Source organism: Mixophyes fleayi, chromosome 2, assembly GCF_038048845.1.
Source record: "Mixophyes fleayi isolate aMixFle1 chromosome 2, aMixFle1.hap1, whole genome shotgun sequence".
In the NCBI taxonomy this organism is placed as follows: domain Eukaryota; kingdom Metazoa; phylum Chordata; class Amphibia; order Anura; family Limnodynastidae; genus Mixophyes; species Mixophyes fleayi.
The window spans coordinates 194,321,506-194,335,802 of record NC_134403.1 but is presented as its reverse complement, the minus strand read 5'-3'; positions in this window follow the sequence as shown (position 1 = coordinate 194,335,802).

The window sequence follows — 14,297 nt, the reverse complement described above, 5'->3', positions numbered from 1 at the left end:
TGTGTACACCGGGCCAGTAAAACCTAAGCAGAACTCGTTCCCGTGTTTTATCCTCCCCTAGGTGTCCCCCACAGACATGTGTATGTGCTGCTTTTAACACTAGGGTTACATGGACCTGAGGAACCATTAATTGTTCTACATTTTCCCCCTGTACATTAGCAACTCTATACAGGAAATTATTTTTAACAATAAAATATGGTATACCTTCTGCAGGCTGGGTGGCTTTCGCTACCCCATTTACCTCAGTCACACTTTTAAAAGCATGTTCCAAAGTGGCATCATTAAGTTGGTCTCGAGCAAAGTCCTGCAAAGGAAACAAAATTGGTATTGCGGACCAGTCCGTATCCTCACTGACAGGCGGGGTGGGCTCATCTGCGACATCACCGACCAATGCTAGTTTGGACTGTCCATGTTTCCCGACAGTTGGATGCTTTTGTGGAACTCCTGCTGTGACTCCCAGGATGGCATTCCAGTTTGGCGGTTCCCAAAGATCGATGTCCAGATGTTGTGGATTCTTAGGCAGTTCCTTTAAGACCGGGCTTCCGACCATTGCATCAGTTGCCGGCATGTCCGGCCGGATCCGCTCACCGAGAACGTCATTAAACAGTGGGAAGTCTCGCCCCAAAATGAGTGGATATGGGAGTTTAGGTGCTATGGCAGCTACCACCATAACAGTTTTGTCTTTGAGTGTGACTGGTAGTATTGTTCTTTCATACTCCTCTGTTGTGCCATGTACGCAAAGAACTTTCACTTTGGGCAACCGAGAAGTTATGGTTTCGGGTAAAGCAGAGCTGGAAACCAATGAGAGTTCACTCCCCGAGTCAACCAAGGCCAGAACAAGGTTTTGGTTGATTAGCACAGTCACCCGGAACAAACAAGGACTTCCTGATGTGGGACTCATGGTAAAACAGCTTGGAAATACAGGTCCAATATGTGCTACAGAACAGTCCATGGGTTCCTGTAGTTTAGGACACTCTGCCTTAAAGTGGTCTGGCTCACCACATTCAAAACACTTCAGATTAGACAGCTTTTCACCTGGCCCTCTGTCCGCAGCAGTTTTGCCATTGGGCCCTGTGGTAAGGATTGTCAAACCTGGCTTTTGGCGTGACAGCGGCTTTGGCACAAATGCAGGTTCTTTAGTCATTTTCTGTAGCGCACAAAACCTTTCTACCACGGTGGCAAGCTCTTTATAAGTTTGTGGGTCTGATTGCAGAACCCACCTTTGCAAATCGCGGTTCAGCCCCCGGATGCAGTGATCTATTGCCAGAATTTCAATAATCCGAGAAGGCGAATTCTCCTCAGGCTGCAGCCATTTCTTTAAAATTTTAGAAAGCTCAGCCACTTGCGCTCTGACTGGTTTTTCTTTATCATAGCGCCATTGGTGATAGCGCTGGGCTCTGCCTGGCCCGGAAACTCCAATGCAAGCCAATATCTCAGACTTTAGACACAGATAATCAGAGGCCCGTTACTCATCTAGATCCATATAAGCTCGCTGAGCTTCACCAGTCAGATATGGCGCCAGTCTCTCAGCCCAATCTTTAGTAGGCCATTTTGCCCTTTTTGCAAGTCTCTCGAAAGACACCAGATATGCTTCTACGTCATCAGCTGGTGACATTTTCTGGAGAACAGGACCAGGTGGTTCATTTCTGTCATGCCTCACCTGGCTTAACTCTTCTCTTAAGAGCCTTGTGTTTTCCACCTGTGCCTCGGTGACTTGTAGCATCTGAGCTTGCTGCTGTTGCTGCACAGCGGCCACATTCACGAGGGTTCTCAGTACTTCCTCCATGTTGACGTCTGCGCGGGTTGGGTAGCGGAAACTTGCTTCCCGTGGGCATCCCACTTCTGACACCACTTGTGGCAAGAGCCCGCTACTGCAGAAGCACACGCGTACAACTTCTTCCGTTTTATGGTTCTTTATTGTCAGGATGGTAATAATGTTTTGACACCGTATACTTGCACAGCAATTACGGAGACCCTCAACGCTTACTATACATAGCCCAGCTCTCTGTCCAGATCAGCCAGCTAGCCCAGCGTTGATCTCCCTGAACAATGAAACAAGCAGGGTTTTATACCTGACACTCCTCCCACAGGCCTAGCTTGATGGACAGGTGACACACCCACCTTCTCTTTAAAAGGAAACGCCCATCCCTGGCTCTGTTTAAACTATCAGACCCACCCTGTCTTTTTGCTGAGAGGAAGCAGCTTTTAAATCATGTAAGTAAACCAATTTTAAACTACACATATGTTTTTACCTGGTTTAATCGTTTAATCTCCACCTAGGTACATAACTGTGCCAATGTTTTACTCTACTTCCCTGCTTTCTCTGCATATTGCCAGCTAAATGCCTCCTTTTGTTACAATATATATATATATATATATATATATATATATATATATATATATATATATATATATAATGTAGCGCACTCCCTGTCAATATTTGAATTGTGTGGGGCAGGTCCATAACTTGGGCTGTGCGATAGTGGCGACCGCCCAGGGCGCGAAGCTGAAGGGGTGTGCAATTTAGGAATATTTTAGGTTAATTTGGTTAAAATTGAGGGCTGGGGACCAGCATTTGTCTTTCTCGCCCCCTGCGCTAGAATTATAAGCTACGGCTCTGTGGGGCACTGAGTGCTATGTTTGGAATGACAGGGCTGCCAAGAGGAATTTCGGGCCCCAATTCAGTAACTTATTGCGGCCCCTTAAATAGCCGCCATAAGTGGACAATGCCATAGCAGGTTTGTGGCTCCCACTACACAGGCAGACAAGGGCCCCCAAGAGAGAGAGAGAACTGAGTGGTACTGCTAATATGTTCGCTTAGCACTGAGTGGCATTTTTCGTATATGTGTAGAGAACTAAGTGGCACTTTTGGCATGTATGTGGTATACAGTATAAGTGATACAGTGAGTGCCACTTCTGGTATATGTGTAGAAATCTGAAAAACCCTTCCAATATAAAGTATGTGTGGAGCACTCAACAACATTGTTTATATATGTATGGGGCACGGAAAGGTTATGTTGGGGCTTTTTTAACTACCTAAGTACCTGTCACTACAAGAACTTTTATCTTAGTGGTCAGCGTAATTCACTGACAAAGCCTCTGGGAGAGAAGCTTCAAGCGTCAGTTAGTTAAAATGTGTTTTGTTTGTTTTATTATCAAAGGGCCCTGTAAAAGTAAATCACTCCAACACAGATGTTCTTAGTAAATTGTTTCACCATTATATGTTGCAATGGAGGAGGGGTCATGACTACATTGTAAGATACTAGTTGTATGAAAAAATGAAAATGGCAATAGACATATTAAAAAACCCATCAAAGTAGGTTTTAATAAAATGCGGAAAATGAAATATAATTAAACTTTGAAATGTAATTCTTTAGAAAAGTACATTTTCTATTGTATGCATTTTGTTGTTATGACACACCTCCTATTGTCTTTTATATATGAGTTTCAGGTATCGGTTTACAGGTTGCTATTGCTCTCCATAGTCTATATACGACAAAGAGCATCAGGATAATACACTTGATATCAATAGAATTAAGAAACATATATAACAATGAATATAATATTATATATCATTTTGATAATAGTGAGTGTGTTGGCTTTATCCACATGCTCACTAATACAGGGAAGCTGCTTTTTGTTTAAGGATAAATTACTTTATTTGTACTATTTAACAAATGTATTTATCTGTGTCTTTGTGAGACTTTTATTTCCTCAGTCTGGTGTAGTTTCTGGTTTGCTTTCATGACACCCTACTTCTTCCTCCTCAATGCAGCAGGCAGTTTAACCTAGCAGAACCAGTTCAGGGTGAATGTCACCGTCTTTATCCACCCCCACCACCCAGTCACAGGTACCAGGCAGCGACATATTCCTGTAATATGGGAGTGGTCCGGTGAATAGTGCCAAGGCAAACAAAGGGTTCTGCACAGGGGTAGGGAGCCCTCAAGTGGATGCTCCTAAGAAGACACCAAATGGTCACTAGATTGAGGTTAATGGACTTTTAACTAGTACATGGTATTCTACACTTACATTACAGGGCCGGACTGGGACTAAAAATCAGCCCTGGCATTTAAAGCACACAGGCCCACGTGTTGTGGGCTCCATGCACTATATTGTTGCACACTGATGCTGGCGCAGTACAACATGATGTAGTATGAGTGTGTGTGTGTGGGGGGGGGGGTATTTATTTCTCCTAATGACCCTCAACATTACATTATTAGCACCCCAATTTCATCAATAAACACCATGACAATACATTATTAGTACCCAAATTACAGCAATAAATAACCCCCCACACACACTCATACTACATCAATCATCCCCACATTACAGAAACCGGCATCACCCCACACATTACAGCAACCGGCATCACCCCCACATTACAGCAACCAGCATCACCCCCACATTATAGCAATACCCCCTCCTACTTATTAGCAATACTAAGCACCAAACACACTACAACATTGCCACCAGCACGCCACCCCATACTACAGCAATACCACCAATTATACAGACGCCACTGTAGGAAACAATGTTTTGCTTTTTTCAAATCTCCCACAAAATAGCAACAACGAACAGTGTACTTACACACACATATAGGTAACAGGTACCCTTTTCCCTCAATTAAATAGTAATGGCAGAATTTTCATGAATCATTCCACATGAAATAAAACTAACATATATCTAAAAAAAACATAACTATTGAATGATCAGTTGAATCCACACGGCCGCATTAAAAGTATTTCCATCTACAGCAAAATGTCAGAGAAAAATATTTTTGTTTTACTACAGTAATTGGATATGCGTCTTTTCTATTCATTTTAAATAACACAGTATATAAATTAAGGGGGATAGAGGAGGTGGGTGAGAAATAATTGGATGTGATCCATCAGTTTGATTAGATAGGAAACATTTAGATTATTTACCTGGAGGCGTCTACCCCCTTGACTCACAGGCAGGGCTGACAAGAGGAATTTTGGGCCCCGATACAGCAACTTCTTTGGGCTCCCATCATATTCAACAATGAAAGACTTGCCTTTGGCAGAAGTTCATATGATGCCACACCGTAGTGTGCCCAGTTCATATTATGCCACATTGTAGTGCCCCAAGGTCATATTATGCCACATAGTATTACCCTCAATTCATATTTGGTCATGCAGAAGTGCCCACAAATCATATTATGGCATAGTAGTGCCCCCAAATCATTAGTAAAGCTCAGATAAAAACTCATTCACAAATAAAAATTGCTACAGCATATCAGATACTGAGTGTGAGTCCGAAGAGCAGCTTAATACATCATTTACAATGCAAACAAAAATAGATATATTGACACAATTACAGATAAAATTTATGACAAGCAATGTTTTTTCCTCTTAATTAAAAATCTCTGTACAGATAAATATGCAAAAAACATTACAGCGCAATAATGAGCAATACATAGTGTTAAACATTATTGGATACGCTGTAGTGTCCCCAGTTCAAGAAAGGATGGTTAAAAACATATTGCACACGAGAAAATATATGAACTTACCTGATTATGGCATCCTGTGTTCTGTTCTCCTAGTGGGCGCGCTGGGCGAGGAGGGATCAGCAGCTGTCAGCTCACACAGGCAGTCGGGAGCAGGAATAGAGGGCAGTGGTTGAAGCAGAAATTTAGGAGTGGGGGTATAGAAAATATAAGTGAATGGAGTATGAAGGCTTGATTTTTTATTTTTTTTAACACTTGTCCCCTCTGTGCATTTCCATTCTTCATTACTACTTGTGTTTTATGATGGCTGCATCCCTGACATTCCCATTCTTAAGATGTCTCTCCCCTTACACTTTCTTTTACCTATGCCCCTGCACCATCTTCTCCTTTGTCCCTCTCACTTAACCCCCTGCACCACCTTCTCCGCTGGCTCTCACACATCTTCCTGTACCACCTACTCCCCTGGCTCTCTCACACGTCTTCCTGCACCCTCTACCCCCCGGCTCTCTCACTCCTCTTCCTGCACCCCCTACCACCCTGGCTCTCTCACCCCCTTCGGCTCTCTCACCTCCTTTCCCAGCACCCCCTTCGGCTCTCTCACCCCCTCTCCCAGCACCCCCTGGCTCTCACCCCCTTTCCCAGCACCCCCTTCCGCTCTCTCACCCCCTCTCCCAGCACCCCCTTCAGCTCTCTCACCCCCTTTCCCAGCACCCCCTTGGGCTCTCTCACCCCCTCTCCCAGCACCCCCTGGCTCTCACCCCCTTTACCAGCACCCCCTTCGGCTCTCTCACCCCCTCTCCCAGCACCCCCTTCAGCTCTCTCACCCCCTCTCCCAGCACCCCCTTCAGCTCTCTCACCCCCTTTCCCAGCACCCCCTTCCGCTCTCTCACCCTCTTCGGCTCTCACACCCCCTCTCCCAGCACCCCCTGGCTCTCTCACCCCCTCTCCCAGCACCCCCTTTCCCAGCACCCCCTTCGGCTCTCACCCCCTCTCCCAGCACCCCCTGGCTCTCTCACCCCCTCTCCCAGCACCCCCTTCGGCTCTCTCACCCCCTCTCCCAGCACCCCCTTCGGCTCTCTCACCCCCTCTCCCAGCACCCCCTTCGGCTCTCTCACCCCCTCTCCCAGCACCCCCTGGCTCTCAACCCCTTTCCCAGCACCCCCTTCCGCTCTCTCACCCCCTTTCCCAGCACCCCTTCCGCTCTCTCACCCCCTCTCCCAGCACCCCCTGGCTCTCACCCCCTTTCCCAGCACCCCCTTCGGCTCTCTCACCCCCTTTCCCAGCACCCCCTTCGGCTCTCTCACCTCCTTTCCCAGCACCCCCTTCGGCTCTCTCACCCCCTCTCCCAGCACCCCCTGGCTCTCATCCCCTTTCCCAGCACCCCCTCCGGCTCTCTCACCCCCTCTCCAAGCACCCCCTAGCTCTCACCCCCTTTCCCAGCACCCCCTGGCTCTCACCCCCTTTCCCAGCACTCCCTGGCTCTCACCCCCTTTCCCAGCACTCCCTGGCTCTCACCATCTGAAAATCGCGGGCACCCCCGCCCGAAAATCGCGGCACCCCCGCGACCCCCCCCCCTGAAAATCGCGGGCACCCCCACCCGAAAATCGCGGCACCCCCCCCCCCCCCCCCCCCCCCCCCCGAAAATTGCGGCATTTGCCAGAAGTGCCAGATGGCCAGTCCGGCCATCTGGCAATTTAATTTTAAAAACTGTTGCCCACACTCCGTAGGGGTATGTAAGTTACATACCCCTACGGAGTGTGGGCAACAGTTTTTCAAATTAAATGCACAAATAATAAATACATGCACAAATCACTGAATTGATTAATTAGTAGATATAATCAGCGTGCTGCTCTGTACATAGTGATAGAAATGTACCATAAGCAGATATGTTTCAGGTAAAAATAGCTTAAAGATAATAAACATGGCAATGGTAATATTTATTGTATTTATTCCATAGTTATCATCACTACAACATTATGAATGTCAAATACCCATATATGTGTGCACAATATATGTGTGCACAATATATGTGGCAAACAATACAAACAATCTATCCACCTTTAAATTAATCAAAATTTGTAGAAATCACCAAGTCAAATATAGGAACAGATTATCATAACTCTCTAACGTGAAAAACTATAATTTTCTTTCAAATTCTACCAATTTCCATATGTAACCCCCTGTCACTGTGTGTAGTGTGGGGTGCAAAGGGTACACAGTGCACCTCCTTCTCAAGCCCTGGCTAGCTGATGGGCATGGGTGTAAATGATCAGGGGGTCCCTGCACATGCAGGTGTTTCTTTGTAGTTAGTGGGACACAGGTAATGTCACTTTGGTGCAGTGTAATAGAAGTCACAATAATTTGGGCGCCAGACCATCTCTATAACAAACTCAACTCTTTATTTACACTCTTCCTCCAGCACGATAATCATAATGGTTGCAGCAATAAAGAAATATATGTACAGCTCCTTACTCTCTCCAGCACAGTTCTTAATGAGCAATACGAATATGATTGCAAATATATCTCATTACTCCTCCTGCACAGTTCTTAATGTTATCCAGATGTTATGTAACATAAATCATTGGTCTCTCTTACACTCCATACTCACTGCAGATACCCTTTCTGCAGGGGCACATGCATGGATGCTAATAGGCAGGCAGCCTCTCCTCCATGCAGCTCTGACACACTCTGTGTACCTCTCAACTGCAGCTCACCCCTCCTCTGCGGGGATGATGTCTCCTGTGCTCTGACACGTCACTCTGTGTACTCTCAGCCTCAGGATCTGACACTACAGCTACCTTGCCTCTTGTAGCAGCCCTCACTCCAGGGCCTCTTCCATGCGAAGTGTCCCCCTCTCTCTTGGGTTCTCTATAGTGGCATGGAGTTCTCCCCCTCATCCAGGGCACACTTTCCTTGCCCTGGCTCAGTCACCATGCTCAGACTTCCAGGGAATGCTGGGGGAGCCTGGGAGCTTCCACCCCAGGTCCCCAGCTACAACTCTCCTCTTGTGTCTCCCTTCTCAGTTCCTATCCCCCCTTAATGACAGCCCCTCCTTCCTCTCACTTAGTCTCACAGGCTGGGCTGGGTTATCACCATGGTAACCAGTTTATGTAACTTTTCAGAAACTTCTATCTTACCCTCTAGGTGACCCCTCCTCTATTCACTGAGGTAAAGGTTTAACTAAAACACCACTAGGGGGGTGTTACACATAGATTTTAAAAATGTGATTTCAGTAGCGATTGCATCATCCATTTCAATGTGCCCATTTATTTCAATGGTGTTTGCAGCATGTGTGCAACCTGTATAAACTCCATTACATCAATTAGCCAATAAAATAAGCTGGTGCATTCAGAGCTGGATTTAGACCTCATAGGGCCCTAGGCATGATACTAGTTTGGGTCCTCCCTCCCTGAAACAATCCATAGCAATATATTTACTTGCATACCATTTACCCCTATAGTTGAGTAGAAGGGAAGCTATGTCAAAGGAGTTGTGGCCATACCATTGGGGGCATAGCTTGCATCTTTGGGGGCGTATCTAGCAGGTGAAAAGAGCTAGGCCACCCTCCTACATAAAAAACCCTGCATTGCTGCATTTTTAGATAAAGATAAGTAATTTCAATTATTTTATGTTTTTGCAAATATTTGTTTTGTGCTGTAGCTAAATCTTGTAGAAGAGTCTGCTGTTTTAATACTATTATCTGTACTTGTAAGTAAATGTTACTTCCAAGAGAAATGACAATACTACAGTTTTGGACCTTGCATAAATTATTTAAAGGAGAGCTCGACTCCCCCCTAAATAAGTTCCTACCCAGAACCACAAATAACATATACATCACACTGCTCCCCCTGCATCACACTGCCGCCCCTCATTACTGTCCCCCTCATCACACTGTGCCCTCTTTTATCATTACAGTGCATCACACTACGGCCCCTGCTTTACACTGTGGTCCCGGGAGTTAAATAATATGGACCATATACCTCATATTTTGTCAAAGGATCTTGCAGAATTTTTAATTATACTGGTCATATACGCCATACAATTAATATTAAGCCATATAAACTGAGGGCAGCTGAGGCCCAATCATATGGGGTGCTTCTAGTAAATTGCTGCATAGGAGAGTTGCTCCTGACAATTCCGACATGTTAAACTTATTTTTAGCATTTTATGGGACAGCTTGTTACCTCCTACTATCTCATTTACCCTGTAACACTCAGTAGGAAGCTGCCAATCAAGAAGAGGTGACTCCTCAGACGTTACCCAATACTTCACAAAGCAGGACAAAACACAACTACAGTTCATTCTCATTTCTCATTTTCTATTCTGTTTTGTTTTGTTTTCTTTCTTGACCCGTCGCACGCGCTGCTCCTCTCTGCTCCTCTCTGCTCCTCAGTGAGTCTTCGCTGAATATGACGTCGGCTTTGATGACGTCACACTTTCCCTCTCCCCTGCCCCGCCTCTCTAGCTGTGCTTTGAGCTCACTGAGTTACTGTGCTTATTGTTTACTGTACTGTGCTGTCTCACATGTATTGTAATTTCGTTTGTCCCTGTACGGCGCTATGGACACCTAGTGGCACCCTATAAATAAAAATCAGTAATAATAATAATAAAAATACAGCCCTGGGGGCATTACAATGAATGGGAAAAGCTGCCCTGAGCTCCCTAGCAGCAATAATTGTTTTTTTTTAACACATCAATAGAGATTTGAAGTCTGTAACTACTTCATTTCACGCCAGCCAATCACAAGTGGTTAGTGTGGCAAAGTTCTTATGATTGGCTGATGGAAAAGAGGAAAACTGCAGACTTCTTTCATATTTATAAAGTTTATTTATTGAAGGTCAAAACAGTGCAAGCAAAATAACAGCAATGCAAAATCAATAAAGCTGGATTAGAAACAAAAAGCAACAGGAGCACAATTTAAAGAATAAATAAACCTATAATAGATAAACATGTAAGTAATTACCAGTTTTTGTATATAAAAAGAGGTTAGTTAGGGAGAAGAAGGAGGGGCAAGGAACAGCATAGCAAAGAGAAAGGGAAAGAACAGGTGAGAAATTGTAAGCCAGATGGATCACCGAGTGGAAAAGAGAAAGAAAAAAGAGCAAAAAATTAGAAGGTAAGTAAAAGGTGAGCAGGAGTGGAAGAAAGATAACCATCGACCCTAGACCTTGTTGAAGGATTTAGAGGAATTCCTGAGAATACTGGTGATGAATTCCATGCGTTGGATGTGCCACACTCTCCTTATGGTGGTTTGACGGGTAAAATGGGTAGATTATTTCTATAGTCAGGAACAAGTTGACAGGTGGCAGCTGAGACTACGAACAAGTTTTTTTGATGCTGAGTAGCAGATTTTGGGGGGGTGGACATATATACCTTATCTGTTTATGTTGTTAAACAGCACTTACCATCTTAAATAGAAAGAGCTTTTCCCATTCATGCCATGTGACCATTAATTTTAATGCTTACATGCATAAAATATACATTGTTTTTTACTTCTCATTCATCTCACAGGTTTGAAAATAATCATGAGTGTTTCAATAATAGATTCTGTCTGTGATTTTGATATTTGATTTTTTTTTTCTTCTACTGTTGTATGGAAACAGTTGATTTATAGGTGGCACTGTGGTTAATTCTGTCTGACTGTACTGGCGTCATTGGCTTGATTCTGACCAGAGCCCTCTCTGTGTGGAGTCCATATGGGGGTTTGATCCAGGTCCAATATCCTCAGATAGCCCAAAAATATAAAGGTAGGTTAATTGGCTTCTGACAAAAATGGACCTTAGTCTGTGTCTCTCTGCATATGTGTGGTAGGAAATGTAGATGGTAGGCTCCAACTGGGCAGGGACTCATGTGGATGATAAATATTCTCTGTACCACACTGTGTAATCTGGTGGCTCTATATAAATAAATAATTATAATAGGTTGATTTGCCTTTAATAGATTTTGTGATTAGGAAATTGATCTGTAAATCACTAAGAAATATCTATATTTCTGCAGATATACCTTTAGTAAAGCTATCAATAGACTCAGCATATCCTTCAATATAAAACATCATTAGTAGTGATCATGGATGAATTACAGTTATAAGGATTAACCTATAACATAACAGGGGGAAATAAAGCCTAATCATAACTGCAGTGTAAATATGGTATAAAAAATGAATCCATTAATAAATTGAGCTACTAAAGTGTAAAGTGTGAAGTCAAAGGGTCTGTTGTGCGTTTATTCTGTGGCTCTGCACATCAGAGTGTTAGAAGATAGCAGTGTCAACTTCAAAGACCTCATGGTGTGACCTATTATCTGGCCTATAATGGAGATTTGACACCTGAATAGACATTTAGGAATTGCTCAGCATGGTGTCTGGCACAAGGAGACCATGTGATGACTGGCTATATCTTATATTGATAAAAATAATTTAGTTTTCAAATATGCCACTTAAAATCAATAAAAGTAGTGATCAACCACATATTCCTCAATAGCATAATGAAGGGCAGCTCATATGTCAAATTAAGAATTATGCCACACAGAGAAGTTGAAGAAATGAGTATAAGCTTGACTAATACTCTATGCCTAGGCCTGTTTGGTATCAATAGATGGGTAAATTCATAGGGGATCTATTAATAATAAAATTGGGTCTGTGTGACACTCCACAGAAAAGTTATGTCCCATAGTAGAATTGAGTAGTAAATCAGTCAACATGCATATGGTGATTGTAAAAACTGTCACATACCACAAAGGTGGGGTAAGGGGTAAAGGTGTCTTTAAAAAGCTGAGACCAGTTACAAGAATAATCATCAGCAGTAGCTATTCATATAGCACCACTAAATCTGCAGCGCTGTACTGAGAAATCACTCACATCAGTCCCTGCCCCAGTCTAATATACAAAGTGCCTCCTACCCTCCCCAGGGCATCCCATATTAAATGCCTTGTTCTGGGCATGTGTTTGACGGCACCTTCCCTTACAACTGGGACACTCCCTGGTTTTACCTGGATGTGACCAATTTGTGCGGAAACATCTGGAGGGAGTTAAGCCAGACTTGTGGAAACCACAATGGAGTCTATCCTTGCTTCAACAACATAGTCTGTTTGGAAGACTGTGGTCTTCAAGAGGACCACTAACAGAAACAAAGACTTTGAATGATGTCCAGGAGGGTCTGCCCTGAAGAACTTCATACACTCCTGGGACCTGTGCAGATACAGACACTGTGCTTAGCGCCTCGTGAACAAAGAAACATCTACACACCTCACTTACCTTTGTACAGGCTTCTACACAGTCACTGTTGGATGCCCTGGAACATGAACTTTGAGGCAGTGTGCCCAGGAATAGCCTATCATATGACTCAGTACTTACATTCCTGGCACTCCTCCTTATGGGAAAGTCAAAAAGACCTGGCACGTTATGAGCTGTGTTAAGGACGCTTCATGACTTGCCAGAAATCGTCTCATGTTGAAAAGGGATTGAAAAGAGATGAACAAGAGGAGAACAGGAGGGGAACATTCTACCTGGAAACACAGCTACATGAGGACACCATTCAACAATCATCTGTGACCTCTGATATCCTCCTTCTGCATTGTACACTGCCTGCACATACCCTGCTGATCTGTTTTTCATCCTTAATTCTTGCAGCTGCAGCTTTATTATGAATTGTTAGTTGCACTTATGCTGTTACTTGTATTCCCACCTTCAAACCACATTTGCTGCTCCGCTTACCCTGAATCTAACTGTCTCTCCAGCTCTCCCTTGCTTACTGATCATACACAGCCACCTCAGTGTATCTTCCACTATGTCTAATCTTATATAATCCCTCCCCACTCCTACCTAATGTCACTGTCTGATCTGTTTTTTGCTCACCCATCCCTTATCTCTACTATCCTACTTCCCATTCCCTTGCTGATCCTTTTACATCTTTTCTTCCTCTTCACACTTCTACTACCTCTGCAGTTTCTCACTTTTCTCACTTGTTCTGTTCTCACCATTTCATCACCTCACTTTTAACCTCTCATAGTCCTTTCAGTCATACTTTCAACTGTCTATTCCATGCTTATCTCTAACATTATTATTATTATTATTATTATTATTATTATTATTATTAACATGCACCTCTCTCATTTCTGTCCTCTCCATCTATCCCCCGTTTTCATTTTTCAATCTTCCTATATTCTCTCCCCTCCTCCCTTCCCATCCACCTCCTCTCTTCTCTCCTCTGCTTCTGTGTCCCCGATCTAACTCAATGTCCCCTCCCCCATCTTTCCCCTATCTCTCTCACCTATTCCCCCAGTCACACCCTTTCCCTCTTGTCCCCTGCTCTTCTGTCGGTGTCATTCTGTTCCTACCTACCCCCTTCCTCTTTTTCTCCCCTGGAAATCTATTCCCTAACATCACTCCTTCCTTCTCCCTGCCTCTCCCTCTCCCATTTGTAATCCCCCTAATCCGGCCCATCTCCATTCCTTCCCCACCTCTTGCTCCCCCCCATCCACTACTCATTGACGGGTCCCACTTCTGTTTCTCATCCAATTCCAACCTTCTCTCACTGTCATGCCCCTCGCTCAATATCATACACACCCTTGCAGCCCAGCAACCCCAATCCCTCAGACCGTACTGCTTCCAGACTTTTCTCCCTCTCCTCCTTCCTTGGTCTCTGTCAATGGACCTCCTCTTCCTCCCACCACAGCGGCCAGTCTGTTCTTTTCACATCTTGGTATTGTCACTGACCTCATTAATTCACCTTTTCCTCTCTCTCTGACCACCATCTCCTCTCTTTTAGCATCTCCCCACCCCTCTCACCTTCCCCATCCCCTAAGGTCACTCTCACTAGACGTAATCTTGCCA